At 41.3% G+C, this 21,258-nt stretch overlaps 1 protein-coding gene across 5 annotated transcripts in view; it reads left to right on the forward strand.

Annotated features, from left to right (window-relative positions):
• Positions 1-21,258, forward strand: part of ZNF385D (zinc finger protein 385D) — a 447,875-nt gene that overhangs the window by 280,839 nt on the left and 145,778 nt on the right. The gene's annotated exons all lie outside the window — the stretch shown is intronic.

Genomic DNA, 21,258 nt, shown 5'->3' on the forward strand with positions numbered 1-21,258 from the left:
AAATTGCTTATTTGTTAGTCTTATAAACAATCTGAATTGGAAAAAAAAGCAGTTATCTTCGAAAATAGGTTCAAGTAATTATTTTGTTCCTGAGTATCTAGCTTCCACATGAACAATGCCTGCCAGTTTTGTTATATTTTCTGGTAATGTAGTTGCTATAGATTGGGATAAATGTGTTGCTTGTAAACCCTGGCATATAGGCAGAGCGGCTGATCAGGATAGGAGGATAGAAATAAATGCTATCCTTTCTTTGCTGAGCGACAGCACTACTGATGCGGGCTGATAGTCAGAGGGAAGCATTTGTTTGCAATTCTAATGCTAATATGCATTTACTAGACTATTCCGTTTATGTCTGAAGCTGGGGGTGGGGGTTATTTTTAAACAATCATGTGTCCTGCAGGTAAGGCAAAGGATGTTCCCCTCTCCGCATCATGCTTTACTCATGTTCGTAGGCGTAGCTGCCATGGGGACATCCGGAGACAAATGCCCTGTTGCCCCCGTGGGAGTTATGGGGGGGGCAAAAAAATCACCCCTCACACTTCCAGGAACGAGGGGCATGGCTGGCCCTCGGTGCCTTACGTGCACACTGCTGAGGCCAAGGCCTGTCCGAGCGGCGTGTGCATGTTGTGTTGAGACCCAGCCATGCCTCTCCTCCTTCCCAGAAGTGGCTGGATCTTGCTCCCCCACCGTGGTGCCCTTCCACTTACCTGAGTTCAGCTGGCTGGTGGGAACTGTACTTCCCAGGACACCTTGCAAGTGAGTTGGGGCTTGCAAGGTCTCCTGGGAAGTGTAGTTGCCACTAGGCTGCTTTTCCCACCAGGCTGCAAAAAGCCGCCAGCAGAACTCAGATGGGGGGGGCACGTGGAAGGGCACCACGGGGGTGGGGCATGGGTGCCATTTTGCCCTGGGCACCATTCCCCCATGCCATTGCTCACATTGTTCATCTTTCTGCATTTTTTCTGTTATTCTGGTTTAACTTCTAGAACAGGAACTAATCCAGGAAAATAGTACCAAAATCCAGAGAGATAAGGCAAGGGGGGGCAGGATTTAGTATCTTATAATCCTTCCTGTTTTGGTGAATGATGGCACATTCTTTTTAGGAAAATTGACACACCCATGTCATAGAGCAAGATGAGGGCCAGGGTTCTGGTTCTGCCAGCTGCACACTTACCCAGTACTTCCATTACATGCACACAGAGCTGGCCATACAATTTCGATAAAGCTGGTGCCTTTCCATTTGGGTTCTTATTTCAATATTTGTTCCCACTGTGCCACAGTTCCTGTTTTCTTGGGTTGTCAAATATTTCTATTCTGTCTCTGCATGACCAGTAAAATTGCCTATTTAAAAAGGATCACTTTCTTCTATCTGCAGTCTATATGTTTCAGCATCTCTTGTGCAACAGGAACAATAGCTAAGAATTTGTATAGACAAAAGTTATAGTCCCTTAATCATCCACCCATTCACTCACATTACTTATACTCATCTTTTCCCATTGAGACTCAATGCGGATTATTCAGTATAAGTCAATGCATTCAACAAGATGGGACATCCCCTAAGGAGGGGGGCATACCTATGTGCAGACTAATAGAAACTGAGATCAGAAATACAGTAAGAGTAGTAGAGCATGTTGCTGTATTTAAACAAGCATTGTTTTGTTTGTTTCATTTGCTTTTCATGCCATGAGTACATTGAATAAGAAGTTGTTACAGTTGGTCTTCTTTATGAATATTTTTGTCAGCTTTAATTTTGGAGTAAATTAAATGGCACAATTATCAATAAACTAGGGCAAATATACAGTTGTATTTGCTTTACTTGGAATGTTACAAAATTAACATTGTGTATACTTACTTCCCTGCCCTTTCTCCTTGAGTGGGGCTCTGTCATCCAGACTGATTAGGTCAAACCTCTGACTGTTCAGGTGTAGAGCTATGCCATTTTTTCTTGCTGCTCTTTTGGACTGTAGGGGGCCACCCTTTCCAGTATTGATAGCTCTGTGGTTAAGACTGATTCTTGTGCTAAGAAAAATCCTGGTGATAAGATCACTTACCATGTCAGAGTCAAAGTCTTCATCTTCTGCTTCCTCATCTTCCTCATCCTCCTCTGCTGGAAAGAAGAAGAGAGACACGATTAAGGAGATGTCCCCCAAGCCATGTCCATCAGGCCTCAGGGAGATTATCTACTAAGAGTCTCCATGAGGGGGCAAGGGCAGGACACTTTAGCCCTTTGGAGCCTATCGTTTGCTAGAGCCCATTCATTTGCTGGGACCCCAGGGGTGCATTTCAAGCCCTCTTTGATCCAGCATTGCTAAGTCTGCCAGCAACAACAACTGGAGAAATGGAAGTCATTATGGATGCCAGCCACAGCTGTCTTGACACTAAGGGTGACATTGTTGTTCCTCCTGTAAAAGAACAAAATATGGAGACCTTGTGGGGAGTTGGGCTGCCAGTAAACCCCCTCCTGAGGCATACAAATAATCAGGAAAGCTTCCCCTGGGCTGTAATATTGGGTGTGATTTTGGTGGGAACTCCAGCAGCAGCACTGGTGCCATCTTGCCCAGCATCTTTTCCCATGCAAACAGCGGACTGGACCTTACCATCCCCCCTCCCGGACCTTTCCTTCGTTGCTCACACAGCTGCTGCTGCAACACTCCATTTGGTGTATGTGTGTAGTTGGATGCCCAGTGGGGGACAGGGAGTGAGCGCTCCATGGCTCCAGTTTCAGGAATGCCAGGTAGACCAGGGGAAAAGTGTTACTGCAGGTGCCCCTCACCCCCCATGTGGAATAACAGTATTGCAACAGAGGCAGGGCCCTTGGTGGCAAAAAAGCCCTGGTGTTCTTCTCTAATGCAGTTAAGTGTCAGAGCTGACACCTACTCAGCTTGCTCTCCCCTTACCCTGGTGACACAAAAAAGCCCTAAAAAGTTTCATCAACAACTGGGAGGTGACATGGGCTTAGACCCAGATGATTCCTTCTCTGTTCGATCAGAGGCCAACATCTCAGATAGAGAGGAGGGGGAGTGATCAGGAGATGAAGAAGAATCTCATAATCAGTCAACTAGATTGTTTTCTGAGAAACATTATCAACGTTTATTGAGGAAGGCCATTACAACTCTAAAGTACAAATTGAAGGAGACTGATAAAAATGAAAGAAAGCTGGAAATTCAGGAAACCTGATAGAGTTGGTAGCAGGGGAAATAAATGGTTGACACCACAGTCATGCCTGGCAGAGCTGCAGGAGCCTGTCAGCCTGTCCACCATTTTTTGGTTATGGGACAGGGTCATCTGTTTTCAATGCCAGTGCTGGGGAGAAACCTCCAACAGGAACAATGCTGGTATGGAGAGTCTGTGTGACCTTTCCCTTATATAATCTAAAGGGTCCATCAGCTGATAGTACAGACCATCAGCTGATAGTAAGCATCTCTTTCAAAGGAAAAAGAGATGCTGACTACCATGTTCTTCCTGGGCTGGTTTCCTATCTGTCCTCCCCATACCTGCACTTTCCTGAACTGCTAAAACACTCCTGAAATTCCATAAGAAAATTTATTGCTCTTAAAATTTCTGGGGTGTTCCAAGATTGTTTCAGATATCTCAGAAACAGTTAATTTCAGGTATCATTTTTGCTTCTGTATCCCTACTTCTGGTATGCTGATTGTAAAGTCTAAAAAAGACTGCTCACCCTTTATCAGTAGCTGCTATTGGCAGGAATGTGGACATTCACAGCCATGGTTTCATGTCAGAACATTCCTGTATATTAGAAACAGAAAGGGGTAACTCAGCAGGGGTATGCCATTTTGGTGGTAGTCTGCTATATTGTGTTTTTTTCTGCCCTAAGCAATGGTAGTTTTCGTACCATTCTCAGTGAGAAAAGAGGCATGGAAGCCACTGGTCTGTAAGGACATTTTGGTTTCTTCCCAACTCATTATCTAATGTCAATTAGAGAAATTGCACTGAGGAGAACAAGCTACCTCTGTTTGACGATTTGCTATTTAGCAAATTCCCATTTTAGAATTAGATCTCCCCTTAGTACAGGAGTTTAGACATCCCTCCTTCATCTCTGCTCCATAGAGATTATACTTGACAACATGACCTTTGCATTCTGATGCAGATTTTTGACAGGCTGTACCACATCCCTTGGTCTCTTAAACCTATGCAGTATTGAGCACACCTGCACTATGTTTCTATGCCTGAGTGGGTTAATAGCTTTCTGTAAACCATGTACTTTGAATGAGAAAGTCTAGTGTATTTCTGCAAGTTGCAGCCTGGCAAATCTTTGGGGACATGTCAAATCTGCTGGCATATTATCACCCAAGGAAAGGTAGATTGCAAAGACATACCAGTGAATGTGCTGGAAAAGAGGGCATGCTTGTCAAAAAATGTTTTTTACAAGTATAGTTATATAACAGTTTTTAATGTGATTAGACGTCTATGTGTGGTGGCTATTTTAAGCTTCAAGGCAAAAAGTCAGTGTGGTATAGCTGCCATGCTGACAGAGGCTGATGGGAATTGTAGTTCCTGAACATCTGGAGAGCCGCAGGTTCCCTACCCCTGGGCTAGATAGTCACTGTGATAAGCTATTGATGCAGACAAAACATTAGGAGCTAAAACTACCAGACCATGGCCACACAGCCTGGAAAACCCACAACAACTGGTATACTCCGTGTTGTCATTTAAATGAGATCCTATGTAAAAATTATTTTTGTTTTGTTGTTGTGGGTTTTCTGGGCTGTGTGGTTGTGGTCTGGTAGATCTTGTTCCTAACATTTTGCCTGCATCTGTGGCTGGCATCTTCAGAGGTGTTTCACAGAGAAGTCTGTTACACACTGTGTGTAACAGACTTCTCTCTGTGATACACCTCTGAAGATACCTGTTGAATCCTGCCGTGAAAGCCTTTGACAGTACATTGATTTTTGTTTGTCTGAATTGTTTGTTATTCATGGTATAACATCACTGTATTTATGAAGTCAGTATGTGCAAATAATATTTTTCGTGGTTTTCTGTGTGTGGAAATGTGCAGAGTTGGGAGGCAAAGAGGATAACAGACATCATGGTATTCCAAATAAACACATTGTAGGAAGAATAATTTTTGTTTTCTCTAAAGCATCCTTTGCTGTAATGAGTAGAGCTGATTGCTTCATGGATGTTCTGTAAATGAGGGTAATAGAGGTGCAGTCCTTTGGTCTTGAATATCTGCTTTAGAGGAGATTTTGATCATATTTCAACTTGCAGATTCATCAGTATCATATAGGAAAAGTAGGGTACAGGGCAAGCCACACGGGCTTCTCCACACAGCAGTGACTGAGGTATCATTTAATGATCCTGTCACCTAGTTTCATTAAGTAGAGCTTTATGAAGCATCATATTAAAAAGCATGCTAATTAGCAATCTGGTTAGAGAACATTTGTAGGTACTATGTATTTAACTGTGTAGTGTATGCATACCCTCAGGTCCTATGTAGAAAGAAATGTTAACAACTCAGTCACTTAAGCTGAAAACAGCACATTATTGTGCAAGCCCCTGAGAAGTGTTGTTTTAAGTTCATGGGTTCAATGAGAGTTTATCTAGTACAAATAATAGATGTTTCCTTTTACTCCAGAATATATGCACATTTTTTTAAAAAAAATCTTAATTTTGTTTGAAATGAACAAGAACATAGCAAGTGAATCCTCTTCTGACATAATTTCAAACCATGGTGTGATGTTACAGGCACTTAGTAGTGTTCACGATTACACACACACTTGCAATTTCTCTTCTTTGTTGAGTGGTTTGCACAGAGCATTTTTCATAGTTTGCAACATAACCGTTCATTGTGATGTCTGAACTGGAAGAAAATCACAAACTGTGGTTTGTTCTGTTTTATCATCCAGTTTTAAACCATAGGGTAGCCTGGTCTGAAATCCTAATTTGTAGGCAAGGGAACAGAGTATGTCTTGTCATTTCATCTAGTTTGATATCACAACAAATTATGGTTTGTTAAGAATGTAGAATACATCAGTGCCTGAGCCTCACATGAGGGATGAGGAAGTATAAAGCCAAATGACTTCCAACATTTACAGTGCAATCCAGAGGAGGCAGGAGCAAAAGGCTAGGAAGCCAGAATGATTCCGTCACTGGTGTAAATGTCACTCCTCATGATGTAAGTGGCATCTATACTGGCAACAGGGCTGCTTATGCCGGCACTGGATAGCTGCATGACTACACAATCCCCAGGCGCTTACGCTAATGCACCAACTGGTTCCCATGGGGGCATTCTTGAGGCCAAGCCAACTTTAGTCGACTTTCTGATGTCTTCACCCTGGGAACTGCCATGCACGTACACCTCCCAAAAGCCAGGTGCAGTCTGCTGAGCTGCATAAAGGGCTGGTAGCACACTTGAATGTTTTTGCTGGTTTCCCCCTCTTTTCTTTTTACTTTCCACGCTTCTTCAATCCTCGTTGGAGGTTGCAGGGCTGAGCTGTTTCGAGCTGCCGCAAAACTACCCACCCCCTTCAGTATTGGGCTGTTAGGCTTCAATCCTAAACACTCTTTCCTGGGAGTAAGTTCCATTGCATAAAATGAGACTTGTGAATAGACCTGCTTAAGATTGCTCCCTTATTGTCATAATACCGTATTAGTAGACACTGCTTGCCAGTCATACTTTTCAGTTATCCCATAGCAAGTCTGTTGTAAGAAAAACTGATATATTTGCAACAGAGTTTTTAGCTAACCTGACCTTTTAAGACTTACCATACTCATGGTAGTCACCAGGTGTTGGAAATCTGGCACAAACCACTTCTTCATTAATTTTAACATGGACTTATCAGGGTTGGCACCAGAATTGCCTAATAAATAGCCACTTTGATGCAAAGTGGCTTTGATGCAAAAGCACAATAAAATAACAGCAGAGGTAATAATCTCTATTTAAATGAGATAAATAGAGCATTCCTGAGACAACACCATAGTAAATCACCCTGTTCTTATGATGAAATGTTGAATCTGTGCTTATAGGACAGCCAAAGAAGTGTTGCTATACTAAATACTTAATAGTTTCATTTTTTTGTTTTTTTTATATGGAGGTTGTAGAGTTTAAGGAGATGGTCCAGAAAACATTAGTTTCCTATGCAAATGAAAGAAAGAACATATTGCATTATAGGGCAACAGGATCTGTGACATCATTCTGTGTGACATTAGGGAGGAAACCAATAAATTTCCTGTCATGTTCACTGTAGGTGTGAAAGAGTGAAAAAAACTATCATGTTGAAGATTCTTTATGTACTCATTTTATATTTGCATAAGCTGAACAAAGTACTATCTGGTCCTTTAATGCAAGCTGAAAGACAGAGATTTTGATGAGTAATGGTTCATTTAATTCTCATCATACTGGAAAAATTAGTGGCAAAAAAGTACAGTAATGTTTATCATAGTATGTTTATTGCTTTGTCAGCCTATGCAATGAGAGAATGTGATAGAAATGCTACCTTTGAGTGAGTCAAATTTTATTTGTGTGTGTGTGTGTGTGTGTGTGTGTGTGTGTATGTATGTGTGTATGTAAGGAAGCCTCCATCTGTTACAGAGTTTCACAAATGAAAATGATATCCAAAAAGTAACCATCTAATTGTGTTACTACAACAACCTTTTTGCTGACCAAGACACTACAAACACTGTTAAAAAATATGAAATGCCAATGGAAAAATAGTTTAGAAGTGCTACATGGATCTCATTAATCATTTTATGGGATCAAAGATCCTTTAAAAATTAGGATAAGATGTAGCATTGAGCCAGTGGCTTACTTTGGTGTTTGTGCATGTAAGCTTTATTGTAAATATAATGGTGCTGGGAGGCAGAGTAAAAGGAAAGCAGAAAATATGCCATTTCAATCACTGTTGGCAGCAAGGAATGCATCTGGTAGAAAACAGGTTCTAGTTTAAATGTTTATTTTCTGGGTTAACTGAGAGCATAATTTTACTCCCCCACCCCCAGCAGGCTCTAGTGTCCTTCAAAGTAGAATGGTGATGACATTCTGCCAGGATATTCTGGTTCCAGGAAGGAATGGCTGTGACAAAATGCAGCATGATGGTTTCAATTTACTGTAAATCAGCATTTCATTTTATAGGTGTATGTGGTAATAGAAAATCATTGCCAATGAGTTTTAACATTACTTGGAAAGAGAGTGAGAAAAAAAAACCTTGTATAAAATGAGGTGCTTTTTGCCATAACTATAATTTTTACAGAGCTGGAATACAGAGTAGACATGGTTGTTTTCTGAATATCCCTTTTAAGGGAGAGTGGTAGCATCACAGAGATGTATGAGTTAGTTGGAGGCTGTTAATCTTTCCCTTTTTGCTTGGCGGAGCAAAGCCACTGTGAGATAAATGTGATCCGCTCGTGAGCCTCCACAATTTTTTAGCTATATTCCATATTCCAAATAGTTGGGGCAGTTTGTCCAACAGGGCTGTAAAACTGGCCCTATTTCGAAAGCAAGGCTTAATTATAAAGACTGGCTCTTCTCAACTGTGAATCTGCACAGAAGTCAGACTAGTAAAAACTAAGCAGACATAGGAAGGAAGAGAAAATAATTAAGAAAGCAAACAAAAAAGATCTAAGTTTATAACTACATTTGTTTGCTATTTGAAAATATGCAAGTGCACACATACATACACAAACATACCATGTTTCAGTTTTGCTCTCAAGGTGGCTTAGAAAAGAATATTACTGGCTCCGACTTTCAACAAGAATTTAAGAGCACATCAGAATAAAACACTAGATCAGAGCTGGCATTCGGGAGCGTGAAGGTCAACAGAATATTTCAACCTCCATGACCGTTAATGAAAGAAGATGGCCTACACATGACAAAGGGGAGATGGCCAAATGTGTACCCCAGGGGTGAAACTTCCAGTATCTTCATATCACCATGTAAATGCCCTTCTATACTTTTCCATTTGCTAAAATTTTGATGGCAGCAGAAATGGTAGCAAATGGCCTCAGGTCATCAGAATGTACAAACAGATTCATATTGGAAAAAGAGGTTTCTGAAAAACCAGATCCCAATTGTTTAGGGTTTTAAAACTCAAAGCCCACATTTGAATTGAGTTGGGATAGGAGGCACAAGTTGTGTCAAGTTGTGCATGACATGGTTAGATGGATATTTGAAAAGTGTGTTATTTCCACTTACTTTGATTCCATGCTCCTCCACGTGAGTGGCGGACTCTGATCTGGTAAACCAAGTTTGTTTCCCAGCTCCTACACATGCAGCCTGCTCGGTGACCTTGGGGTTCTCTCAGGGCTCTCTCTGCCCCATCTACCTCACAAGGGCTCATTCCACACATAAAGAATAATGCATGTTCAAACTGCTTTCAGTGCTCTTTGAAGCTGTGTGGAATAGCAAAATCCACTTGCAAACAGTTGTGAAAGTGGTTTGAAAACACATTATTTTGCATGTGCAGAAGGGGCCAAGGTGTCTGTTGGGAAGGAGTTTGGAAGGAAAGGAGTTTGTAAACTGTTTTGAGACTTCTTGTGCTAGAGAAAAGCTAGGTATAAAACCCAACTCTTCTTCCTCTCCTGTACCAATGTGTGACAGTCTAAATGCATTTCAGCTACATGCAAGAGAGAAGGTATGTTTAAAGACACGATACTCCTGCTGAAATTTTCTAAGACTTTTTCTAGATAAAACTTCATTCTCAGCGCTGGCCAAAGGGAATTGATGATATTTAGAAAAAGAAAACGTAGTCGATACCTTTCTTTAGGGTTGTGCTCTGTAAAGGATGTTCTGGCACAGGTTGATACTTTGTTTTGGTTATCCCTAGTCAGCAGAATAGCACTGAAGCTCTCAGGATAAGATATGATAGGATAGGGTTAGGACACTCAAGCGCCTGTCATTGTGTCTTTACTCAAGCAACAATGTTCTTAACTTGTAGAAAGTTCTGTTGAGTTGCAGCCAACTTATGTCACCCCACAGGGTTTTCAAGGCCAGAGATGTTCAGAGATTGTTTTACATTGCCTGCCTCTGCACAGCTCTCCTGTGCTTCACTGGTAGTCTCCCATCAAAGAACTAGCTAGCGCTAACCCTGCTTAACCTCCAAGATTTGATGAGATCAATCTAGCCTGGGCCATCCAGGTTAACTACAACATAGATTACCATATAGATGGCATTCTGGACATGCCTTGAAGGTCTCAGAACTGTCATGACTTCCTCTAAGACTTTATCTCAGTTCTTCAAGAGAAGAGACCAAGGTAGACCAGAGGGGGCCCAGTATGACACAGATGCCCGTTGCCAATGTTCCAGTAGAGCCAGTGTCTGCAAGGGAGATCTCAGCTCTGAAATAACCACCAGACCTCTACCAGTCAAAATGCAAACCCAAACCCATAGTCCCTCAGGAGATGCTCTCATTCTACAGGAACAGCGGTAACAGAAGGCTTGGGCTGAGGAGGCCAAAAGCAGGTGAAGTGCTTGATTGGCTCCACACAGCCCCATCTCAGAGCCAGGAACTAAGAACAGTTATTATTTGAAAGATCCTGGCCAAAGCATCTTGCAGCTTCAAGAGTTCAACAATTGCCAGCAGGGCAACTGATTATTTCCCAGCCTTTAAAAGCTTGTTGGACTGCCTTGTTGGCTCCATTGGTCCACTAGGTACAAGTCTGGCTGCCAGCACCTGCTTTGTTCTCAAGTGCTGCAGTCTGTATGTGAATTCTCTTCTCCAGAGAGGACCGGACTGGGCTGGTTTGCAGAGTATAGAACAAGGGCTTTGGTTATAGAGTAGGTTGGAATCCCCCATATGTGACTGGAGTTAGCCTTGGAAAAGAATGATGGCTTTAGTTTTATTCTGTATTAAAAATTGCTTTTGAACTGATGGTTGGAATTTATATGCAAGACTTTTCTAGTTATCTCTTTCTGCCTTCAACATATGCTAGGAGGGATGGCACAATGGGACGTGAGATTAAGTAGCTCCCTGTAAATTGTAGCATCCTCTGCAATAATAGCAGGGTCCTTTTCTGTTGGCTGACTGTCCCTTGGGCACTTGTTTTGCATGCAGAACATGCTCACAGAGTTAATTAAATGAAGTGCTCTTCAGATTTGTCAAATCTTGATGGGTAAAAAAGCTAAAAATAAAATTTAATATTGCATTTAAGTAATGTTTTAATCAACTGAAGTTTACAGCTTTTGTTTTAATAGTGCCTGGTGCTGGAAAAGATCAATGGTTATTTTATTTTGTAAAGAGTATAAAATCTTTACTGGATGCATAATAATCACCAGTCTTAAAATCTGCAGTTTAAATATGGATGGTAGTTATTAATGTGTTCTTTAAGAAGCTGCAATTAGTCAAAAGTAATCACTTAAAGAAATTACTTAATTACCGTAGGCAGATAGAGTGAAAGAATGAAAAAGGGACGAGGGAAAACCCAATGTATCTGTTGATAAGACAAATGTATTCACAGTTTATTTTAAATATGTAAAATTTATGTAGGTTTTATAGACGTAATATATATAAATAATTATTTTCTAACTATAAGTTTTGGGAGCCACAGGGTTCCTGGTACACTGCTTAGGGAATCCATGTTGTAATGGAGAGGTTCACAGCATTTTTCAAGAATGCAGTCATCCAGCAGTGACTCAGTTCACAAAAAGTCACTAGATGACTAGGGTCTATAGAATCGACTCATACTAGTTACTTTTAGTTGCATAACAGAACTTGTCCATGTCCTTTGGGTCTTCTCCCTCTTCAGCTTCTGACCATAGCTTCTTGTCTCAGAATGGATGCCACTGAAAACTCCTGCAAGTTTCTGTACTAGCGTGTAAGACAGCATGGTTGGATGTTGCTTAAAGAGCCCAGTGTGCATGAGGTTCTGTTTCCATCTGATCCATCTTTCACTGGAAGTTTCCTTATCTGCCTGCGCACTGCTTGTCTTTCTGCCCCTCCCTCCCCGTATTAATGTTCTCTCTGGTAGAAACATTCCCTACTTTATATTATGTATTTGGGTTTGAGTTGCTACTATTGATAAGACTGTACTGGTTGTTGTGTCTTTTTGTTCTGATTTCTTCATGTGTCAGTTAGGTTAACAAAACCTGTTCTTAATAAGGACTGTCCTCCATGTTTCTTATCCTCTCCTGCACCCTGGAGGGTTTTTGCATCAGAACGGATAGCTGTTTAAAAGATACCATGATTTGTCCCAGTGTTGTTGCCTTTGTCTCTCTCCCCCCCCCCCACCCGCGTTAAGTCATAGCTGATTTATGGTAATCTCTGGTGGAGTTTTCAAGACAAGAGACTAATGCTGGTGGTTTGCCATTGCCTGCTCCTGTGTATTTCTTGATAGTCTCCCATCTGACCCTGCTTAGCTTTCAAGATCTGCCAAGACTGGGCTAGTTTGGGCTATCCAAGTTAGGGTAACTTAATTTACACATGTGTGAAAAGGGGAATACCCTTGCCATGGCAAATTGGGCAAAGGTACTGATTTGGGTAAAACAGTGGTTTGATTTAGATGAAGTGATTGAGTTCCTGAAACAGTGAGCCAGCATGGACTGGTCTGACAAAGGCGGAGCAGCAGCTTCATGACATTTCTCTGGTTTGGGGATTGAAGACTGGGATAGATAGTATAGTAAAGAGGATTCTATAACCTGAGGTTATAATCTAGGAAATCTCAGTCAATCGTTTCTATATGAGGGAGCTTCTGGAGGTTGAGGTCAAAAGGCTTTTAATCAATATACTCATTAGAGCATTCCATCAGGTGGGGTACTCCTGCATGAGAAATTTCTGGTGACTCAGGGCCCCCCACGTTGAATTATTTTATTCAACTGGATTATTTTATTCAAGTGTCTGGCATCTATGTCAGAACATTTTTGGGGGTGCACAAATGTAGGAGTTCGGGGGGGATATGGCTTCATTTGAAACACCATCTTACCAGTGATAACCCCAACCCATGCTGGTTGTAGTCTTAGCCCTCCAGATTTCTACAACCTCTGGATGACTCAAGTGTTGGACACTATCTGCATTAAGTGTGCAAGCCTGCAGCAGGAATCAAAGGCACTAGATGCTTGTCTAGATGGTCATTATCCTAGTATCTTAGGCTCATTCCGCACATGCAGAATAATGCACTTTCAAACTGCTTTCAGTGCTCTTTGAAGCTGTGCGGAATGGCAAAATCCACTTGCAAACAGTTGTGGAAGTGGTTTGAAAACGCATTATTTTGCGTGTGCGGAAGGGGCTTTAGACAATAACTATGGAGCTCTGGAGCTCTTATTTAGAGAGTCTACTAGATCATGAAAAGTAAAATTGCAAAGCTGCAATTTACCTGTTCCGTTGCCTCTTCTCCTTCCTGTAGCTGCGGCCTTCTTTCTCTCTCCCACAATTCTTCCATCACTCCCACTTCTGCTCCAAGTTCAGCCCTCTCCCCATCACCTGTCAAATGGTGGCAAAAGAACAGAGGCTTGGAGCAGAAAAAACACAGGGCCTTTCCACTCCAAGGCTTTTTCTGCCCCCACTGACTATCTAGACCACTTCCTCCTGTTTTTTTCCCTTGTTTGCATCTAAGGTCTCTTTTTCTTCCTGCCCTATTTTCCTTCCTCCTTCCATCCCTCACATACTCATCTTTTTCTCTGCTAGCATCTTCAACAGTGTTATGGGGTTGCTAGGCAACCCTCCAAATAGTGACTGAGATCTCAGAGGATCTCATTTTTTCCCTTTAACTTTCAGTTTGGGTGGGAAACTATTTTTTCCAGATTTTTCAGCAAATCTGGGGATTCCTCCAGCATTAATTTTTTTAAAAAACAAAACTCACTCTCTGTACATTATTAGTTGTGCAATTACTTTGCTACGCAGTCTGGATTCATGTTCAGAATTAGATATACAGATAAGCATTTTGATTTTTTTTTCTTCATGCAGCAGTGGCGTAGGAGGTTAAGAGCTCGTGTATCTAATCTGGAGGAACCGGGTTTGATTCTCCGCTCTGCCGCCTGAGCTGTGGAAGCTTATCTGGGGAATTCAGATTAGCCTGTACACTCTGACACATGCCAGCTGGATGACCTTGGGCTAGTCACAGTTCTTCTGAGCTCTCAGCCCCACCTACCTCACAGGGTGTTTGTTGTGAGGGAGGAAGGGCAAGGAGATTGTAAGCCCCTTTGAGTCTCCTACAGGAGAGAAAGGGAGGATATAAATCCAAACTCTTCTTCTTCTCTTCTTCTTTTACCTGTTTCAGAAATATTTTCCCCATTTTTTCATGATTGAATCTCCTTCCCCTGCTTTCCCCTGCTTTCTCCCTTTTTGGCTCTAAATTATCTAATCTTAGTTTCCCTTCTTCACAGGAACCATTAAACAGGCTGTAAGGATACGTACTGTGTTCATCAGTGCCCTATGTAATGTTCTGTATGTACACATTATATATTTTCCACTATTTTGTCAATTGAAAGAGTTTCAGCTAGGCATAGTGTAAAGGGTTTAGCACAGTAGCTTTCAAGCATATTTTGAAAAAAAAACCCACTGTAATCACGGCAGTGACATTTATAGAAAAAGCAATTTGGCTACACCTGTGAGAAAAACTGCTAAGGTGGCATTTACATAAGGTCGTTCCATCTCACAGCCATGGAATACAAACAATAGGGTATTCTGAAGATTTATTTATTAGGAATAATTCAGTTGTGTGTTGCTAGTAAGAATACTCTAGGTGCTTTTCTAGCACTTTATCCCAAAAGCTGATGACATAATTCTGACAAAGGTTTTGATACTCTGTTGCTAATAGGATGCACCCTTGTAGTGATACTTCAAAGTGAAGTGTATTAGCTGAGAATAAATTGCTAAACCTATTTTCTTGGAAATATGTCCCACTTGTTTAAAGTCACACAAAGGATCAGCAAAAGCCCAGAGGTACACTACACCCAGTGTTTGTGATTCTTATATATGTATATATGTATACATACATGTTTGTAATTCTTATATATGTATGCAAAAGTCACTTATCTTCTACAGAATAACCCTTTTAATAATGTTCAGAAACAAGGTGTCTGTTATGCTATCAAAACAGCTAAGTACTTAAGGAACTGTTAGCAGAATTGCTGCAGTTCTGAAATAGCAAGGATATACCACAGGAATACAAGAAAATGTTATTACAGGAGTGCTGGCCAGAAAAGCAGGGGAGAACAGGGCAGGGAAATAGCATACATAAAATTATATGGGAAATCAATAAGCAAAGCGTGAAGAAGAGTTAAACTGTATTGTAAACTACCATAGAGATTATGTAGAAAGAGACAAACCCTTCTGTTGCTGATCCTAAGGAGGGATGTACTCATGGCCATTTCCTCTGTATGGTTATACTCTGTAAACAGTCAGTTGTGCAGAGCCCCATGTCCCTGCATGATTGCAGAGTGCAACCACCTAGAGCAGGGGTCTGCAACCTGCGGCTCTCCAGATGTTCATGGACTACAATTCCCATCAGCCCCTGCCACTATGGCCAATTAGCCATGCTGGCAGGGGCTGATGGGAATTGTAGTCCATGAACATCTGGAGAGCCGCAGGTTGCCGACCCCTGACCTAGAAGAAGTGGCCATGCCTACACCCCCTCCCCATGATCAGTGACAAGAGGGGAGTAATGAAGTAGACACTCTCTTGCAAGGACAGCAATAAGCAAGCAACTAGCAAGCAATTGACAGTTGGTGTCTAGTGGGAGAGAAGCTGTCATCCCCTCAGGTCTGACTCTCTTAAATCATCCCACTAGAGAGACAATCTGACTTTTGAGATTTGTTTTTTTTAGGCCAGAGAAATTGTTATTAGAATTACCTCAACATTTGGGATGTGTAGGTTTTATTTCTAGTCAGTTTTTCTGGAGTTTTTTTGTGTTTCTTTGTGAGTATACACCTCCCAGCGTGGGGTACTGGTAGAGCTAGAGATGTAAGATTTCTGAAAATATTGACGCTATGGGAAAAAATACAGAGTCTGTCCTCTGCCCCCATTTTTTTGGGGGGGATGCAAAATGCATGGCACTTCCCCTGAAGATAGGAGGCAGATTAAGTTAAGTTGGTTGGAGGGTAGAAAGGAGAGAAGGAAGAGGGAAAAGGGGAGAGGTTATGTGAGTTTTCAGGGAATAGAAAAAAATAGTTGGGGTGGGAAAATGAAGTTCCCCTCCAAATCTTTGTGAGTTCTTGCTTGCATATAATCAACTGAGGAAAACAAATCACTCATGGGAGTGAAATCCTTCATCTCATGGCTGGTAGACTAACAGCCTAATCCAAAGGGGTGGGTGGGGGTGGACTGGAGTAATGGGCAGTGATGGTGCTGCTGCACTGCCTCGAAAGGGGCTATAGGCAGTAAGGGCACCAGGGGAAAAGGAGAAACTCCTTTCTTCCCTGGGAGAGCTCATAGTAGAAAATGACTTATGCCACTTTGTTTGACTCTGCACTGCTGGAGGGGGTGTTCCCGGCCTGAAAGTGCACTGGAAGCCAATGAAAGTTCCTAGAATGCCCCCCTCCATGCTGCCACTTCAGGGCCCAAATTCCAGGCTTGGGCGCTGCAGTGGCCGACCACCAAGGTAATGCATGGCACTGGTGGCCCAGATACTAAAGCAATCCTTCCACCACTTCCAATGTGATTTCAACCCCCCACCCTTCCAACAGCACATTAAGAGTTCTTCAGAAACAATTAATACTAGTTAAATAACTTCTTTAATAATAGAATGTTGATAAATAGTCATGTAATAAATAACAGTGTTGCTTACACAACTATAGAATATTTGTTGTTTCCATGGCAGCTGCCAGAGTTTAGAAGAAAAGCGAGAACTTTTTTGGAACAGAAAGTACCGGTAGTTTCTTTGATACTGCAGGCAAGTGAATGCAAAATGACATCCTTGGAAGAAATATTTTTTCCGCCTCCTTTTTCCCAATCTATTCATTGCTGTTATTGGAGGAATGTCTGCTGTAAATCGAATTCAATTTTTCTCTCATCTTTAGAGGAAAAAATTTAAAATTATTCCATGTTATTCAGCTTATCTCCCAAACGCACAAATAAGAGCTCTGAATTTTTGTTCTTTAAAAAAGAGTTTGGCTTTCAAAGAGGGTTGCGGTTACAAAGAGAATGAATTTTCTTTGGAAAACAATGATAAAAAGGCTTTTCCAGACAAAAAAGCTGCTGTCGTGTACCCCAGAATAAGAAAGGGATTGTGGTGGGCATTGAATTTAGAAAAAACAGGAGTACACTAGAAGAAATAAATATGAAATTTCCAGTAAACAACACAGAATTAAATGTTCAAAGTTTTAGAAGTGCTTAGTAATTATAAACATTGATGAAAGCCAAAAGGATTTTAGGGTACTGAGTGCAACTCACTTTGAAAATGCTATTTAAGCTGTTGTTAATATTGCCGCTTTTGAACTGCTTCAGCAGTTCAAGCCTCATTCAATTAAGTAGATGTCATGCCAGCAAAGCCTTTTAAATGTAGGTCTCCCCTCCTCCCCAATAGATTTTCACTATAATCAACATTATGAACAGGCATTAAATGTGTAAAAGTACAGCATGTGTTTTTAAGAACAGGAGAAAATGGAATGTTAGACATATGAAAAGAAAATACATGTTTCAAATGTTACAGTGCTATTAGGAGGCCAATATTAAACATGTGAAAATTGAGAACTATGAGACTGACTCCAGGAGGTTTTGAATCTTCTCCTGGGGTAATATCAGGTACACGATTAAAAAATGTCTTGCAGTTGTTAGGAAATGGTGGAAACAAGAAAAGGTGAAAACCCCAACAGCTCTTGTCTGCTGATCAGGAAATCAGTTGTGTTTTCTCCCTTTCCAGTAAAAGCAGAATTTATGCAATGCAAAAAGTATTGTGTTCTTTGATTCCTCTGACATGTACTAAGCAAAGATGAATCCCCCCTCCCAACATATATAGGCAAGTAAACTATGGACATCTGTGGATTTTTACGATTTCCATAATAATGACAGAAAATTCTATATTATTATGCATTTCCGAATCTCAGGTTGTGGCAAAATTATTCAATAATGAAAGCTTTTGATTATGGCAGTCCTGCAGTACACAGTAGAACAATTTTGGGGAAGAATGTTGTGATGGACCAAAGGAGAAAGCACAGGATTAACACTGAATGTAAAGTGTTAATCCTTCACAAATACTGACTGTATGACAGGCTAGAAGTAGATGGAATTAAGGAGGAGTTTGAGCTTCAGACAAGATTTCATAAAGTTCAACTCAGAGTTTCAGAAAGAGCAGAAATGATTAGGGTTTGTGAAAATCCTGTGGTTGTGGGGAGAAGAGAGTATTGGGAAAGAGATACCAAGGAAATTTACAACTAGGGAACCCAGATTCTTAGAACAGAGCCGGTTCAACTTCTGGACAGACTGAATAGAACAGAGAAAACTAACTTGGAAAGTCTGTTTCAGAGACAGAGACATAGCTCCAAGGGGATGGGGGGAGGGTGTGACACACCAGGCACACTCCCCTGTGGGGTGTGGCAAGTCCATTCTGGAGGTAAGGCGGGAGCATTCTGGGGCAGGGCAGGGGTGTTCCGGGGCAGGACGGGGGCAGAGTATGCACCAGTGCACTGGGTGCTTTCCCTCCTTGCTACTTCTCTTGTCAGAAGGGAATATTATTTCAAGTGTGGGAAATTTTCCATCTCATTCTGCAGATTTCCTATTCTTAGATGGAATTTTTTCAAACACTAGAGTATTCCTTAAGTTTAAGAAGTCTGAAGGAAAAGCCAGTTGGGGAGAGTTCTCCCCAACTGGCTTTTCCTTCAGACTTCTTAAACTTAAGGAATACTCTAGTGTTTGAAAAAATTCCATCTAAGAATAGGAAATCTGCAGAATGAGATGGAAAATTTCCCACACTTGAAATAGTCTACAGGGACCAGAGTTACCATGTGAACCTCTGGGTGCTAATTTGGATATAATTTATGAAATATCTTTGAAGTTTTATAGTATTTTGAAAGCATTAAGAATTCTGTGACAAACTGAAATCTTTTTTAAAAGCCAATTAACATCTGTGCTGAATTTCAATAACATCTTAATATCTGCAACTAAAAACTGCTTATTTCCTTGTTTCCTTATTTCCCTCCTTAGCTAAAGTTTTAATAAAATTACACTATTCATTTGTTGAACTTTAAAAACCTTCTGGCATGGTTATCAGGTAAAAGAGAGGATCACCTCAGTTCCCTAAACTGGTTCAATTAAACAGTTATATTAAAGTGGAACAGGGTGGAACAATTGAAGAGAACCCACCAAAAGGTTGTGGAAGTACATGGAATACCTGACCAGCAGCAAAGACAAGAAGAAAAGATCAAAAGATCTTGAGAGAATTAGGGAACATTCATTACCTTCGGGTATTGGGAGGTGGCAGATTTTTCCCATCATCACAGATATCTGTGTGTTCAGCACAAAATGAACCTTTGTTGTACATTGAAACAGTGACTCCTCGTTTGAAAGACTACAAAATGTGCTTTCCCAAATACCGTATATACTCACGTATAAGTCGACCTGCATATAAGTTGAGGCACTTAATTTTGCCTTGAAGAACTGGGAAACCTTATTGACTCGAGTATAAATCGAGGGTGGGAAAGGTCCATGGGGAGGTGGAGCTTACTTCCAGCAAAGTTACTACAGGAAGGAAGATAGCCTAACATATAAGAGATTGAGACCAATGTGGAACAGGTAGGTATAATCATAGAGTTCGAAGAGACCCCAAGGACCATCAAGTCCACAATCTTTTTCATCATTAAAAAGCTTAAGGAAATTGCCATGGATAGTTAGTCAAGAGGTAACACTAGAAGCAAGCATCCTGACATCAAACTACATAAAGGAATGCCAGTTGCCAGGGGGGACCTAGAGGTCCCCTGGAATTACACCTTTGGATGCTTTGAAGGGTGAACTGTATGACTTCGTATCCCACTTGAGGTCCCTGTTCTCACCAGGCTCCATCTCAAAATCTCTAGGCTTTTCTCATCCTGGAGATGGCAACTCTGCTCTCCATCCCCTATCAGTGGCCAGAGAGGACCTGACAATCCTAGATACAAGTGCAGTCAAGTTGCAACCAACCCATGGCAACCCCAGCAAGGTGCTTTGAAGGCAAGTGAGAAGGGGGCGGGGGAGTTGCCAGTGCCTTCCTTAGCAGAGTCATTGTTAATCATCTCCTATCCAAGTACTGGCCCTCTTTAGCTTCTAAGATTTGACAAGATTGACCGATACCATGCCACCTTCCCTCCCTTGGATGTAGCTTGGAGCTGCATCTGATCTATTTATCTATTTCTCACATGTATGAGCTGAGGTATCAATGGATCCTCTCTGCCTTGGTTTGGTAATACAGACAACATTCCAACTAATGATCTTAGCATTTTGAGTGTGCAGTTATCTCCCAAGGTAGCTTTTAGTAGTAATGGTATTTTTCAGTCTGCACTGTTCCTTCTGCTAAAGTTGTAACAAAAAAAAGAAAGAATTGCCCATAGCCCATTCAACTGATTAATACATAACAAGAAACGCCACCCAGGAAAAGGCACGGCCAGGAAAGATGAGAAAAAGGGAATGCCAGTTCATCAGGTTTAATGCCAGATTAATCAGATTCAACATTCAGAATATCCTTGTGACTCCCAAAAAGAGTGAACAGCCCGTAACTAGTGCACCCAGTTGAATATGCTGAGGTATGCTGTGCATAACTGTTTTCTGGACAGGAACATGCCCTGATGACACCCCAGGGAAACTTCAGGTCTCCCAAATGTTTAGGTAATTCAGACCTAAAGTTTTGTTTCTGTGATACCAAAAATGGCACATGTCCCCTCAATTTTGGCTTAGTCAGAGATAGGAGGGCCTTATCACAGTTACATAGCTGAACTGAAATGCACTTAGTATTAAACCATTGTGATTTTTCTCAAACAAGCATTACAAAGGGGAGAAATAGGAAATTTTTGATACTCTCCTAAAGGTACATTTATAGCTTAGGACCGTGGTGGAGAACCTTTGGCACTCCAGATGTTATGGACTACAATTCCCATCAGCCCCTTCCCATCAGCCCCAATTGGCCATGCTGGCAGGGGCTGATGGGAATTGTAGTCCATAATATCTGGAGTGCCAAAGGTTCGCCACCACTGGCTTAGGGTAATTTTGTCATCATTATTGATGATTTTGTAATTATTGATAAAAGAGAACTGAATAAAATATCTCCTTCAAAATTCCAAAGCAGAAAATTATTTATTTAGGATCAAGTATTTCTTCTACTCTGACATGCCAAATACAAGACTCTAGGGTGGTGTTTATTCCATTATTTGGAGCACTGAAGAAATAACTATGGGACAACCCTTAAGAT

This window comes from Sphaerodactylus townsendi, linkage group LG11 (genome assembly GCF_021028975.2).
Source record: "Sphaerodactylus townsendi isolate TG3544 linkage group LG11, MPM_Stown_v2.3, whole genome shotgun sequence".
Lineage (NCBI taxonomy): Eukaryota > Metazoa > Chordata > Lepidosauria > Squamata > Sphaerodactylidae > Sphaerodactylus > Sphaerodactylus townsendi.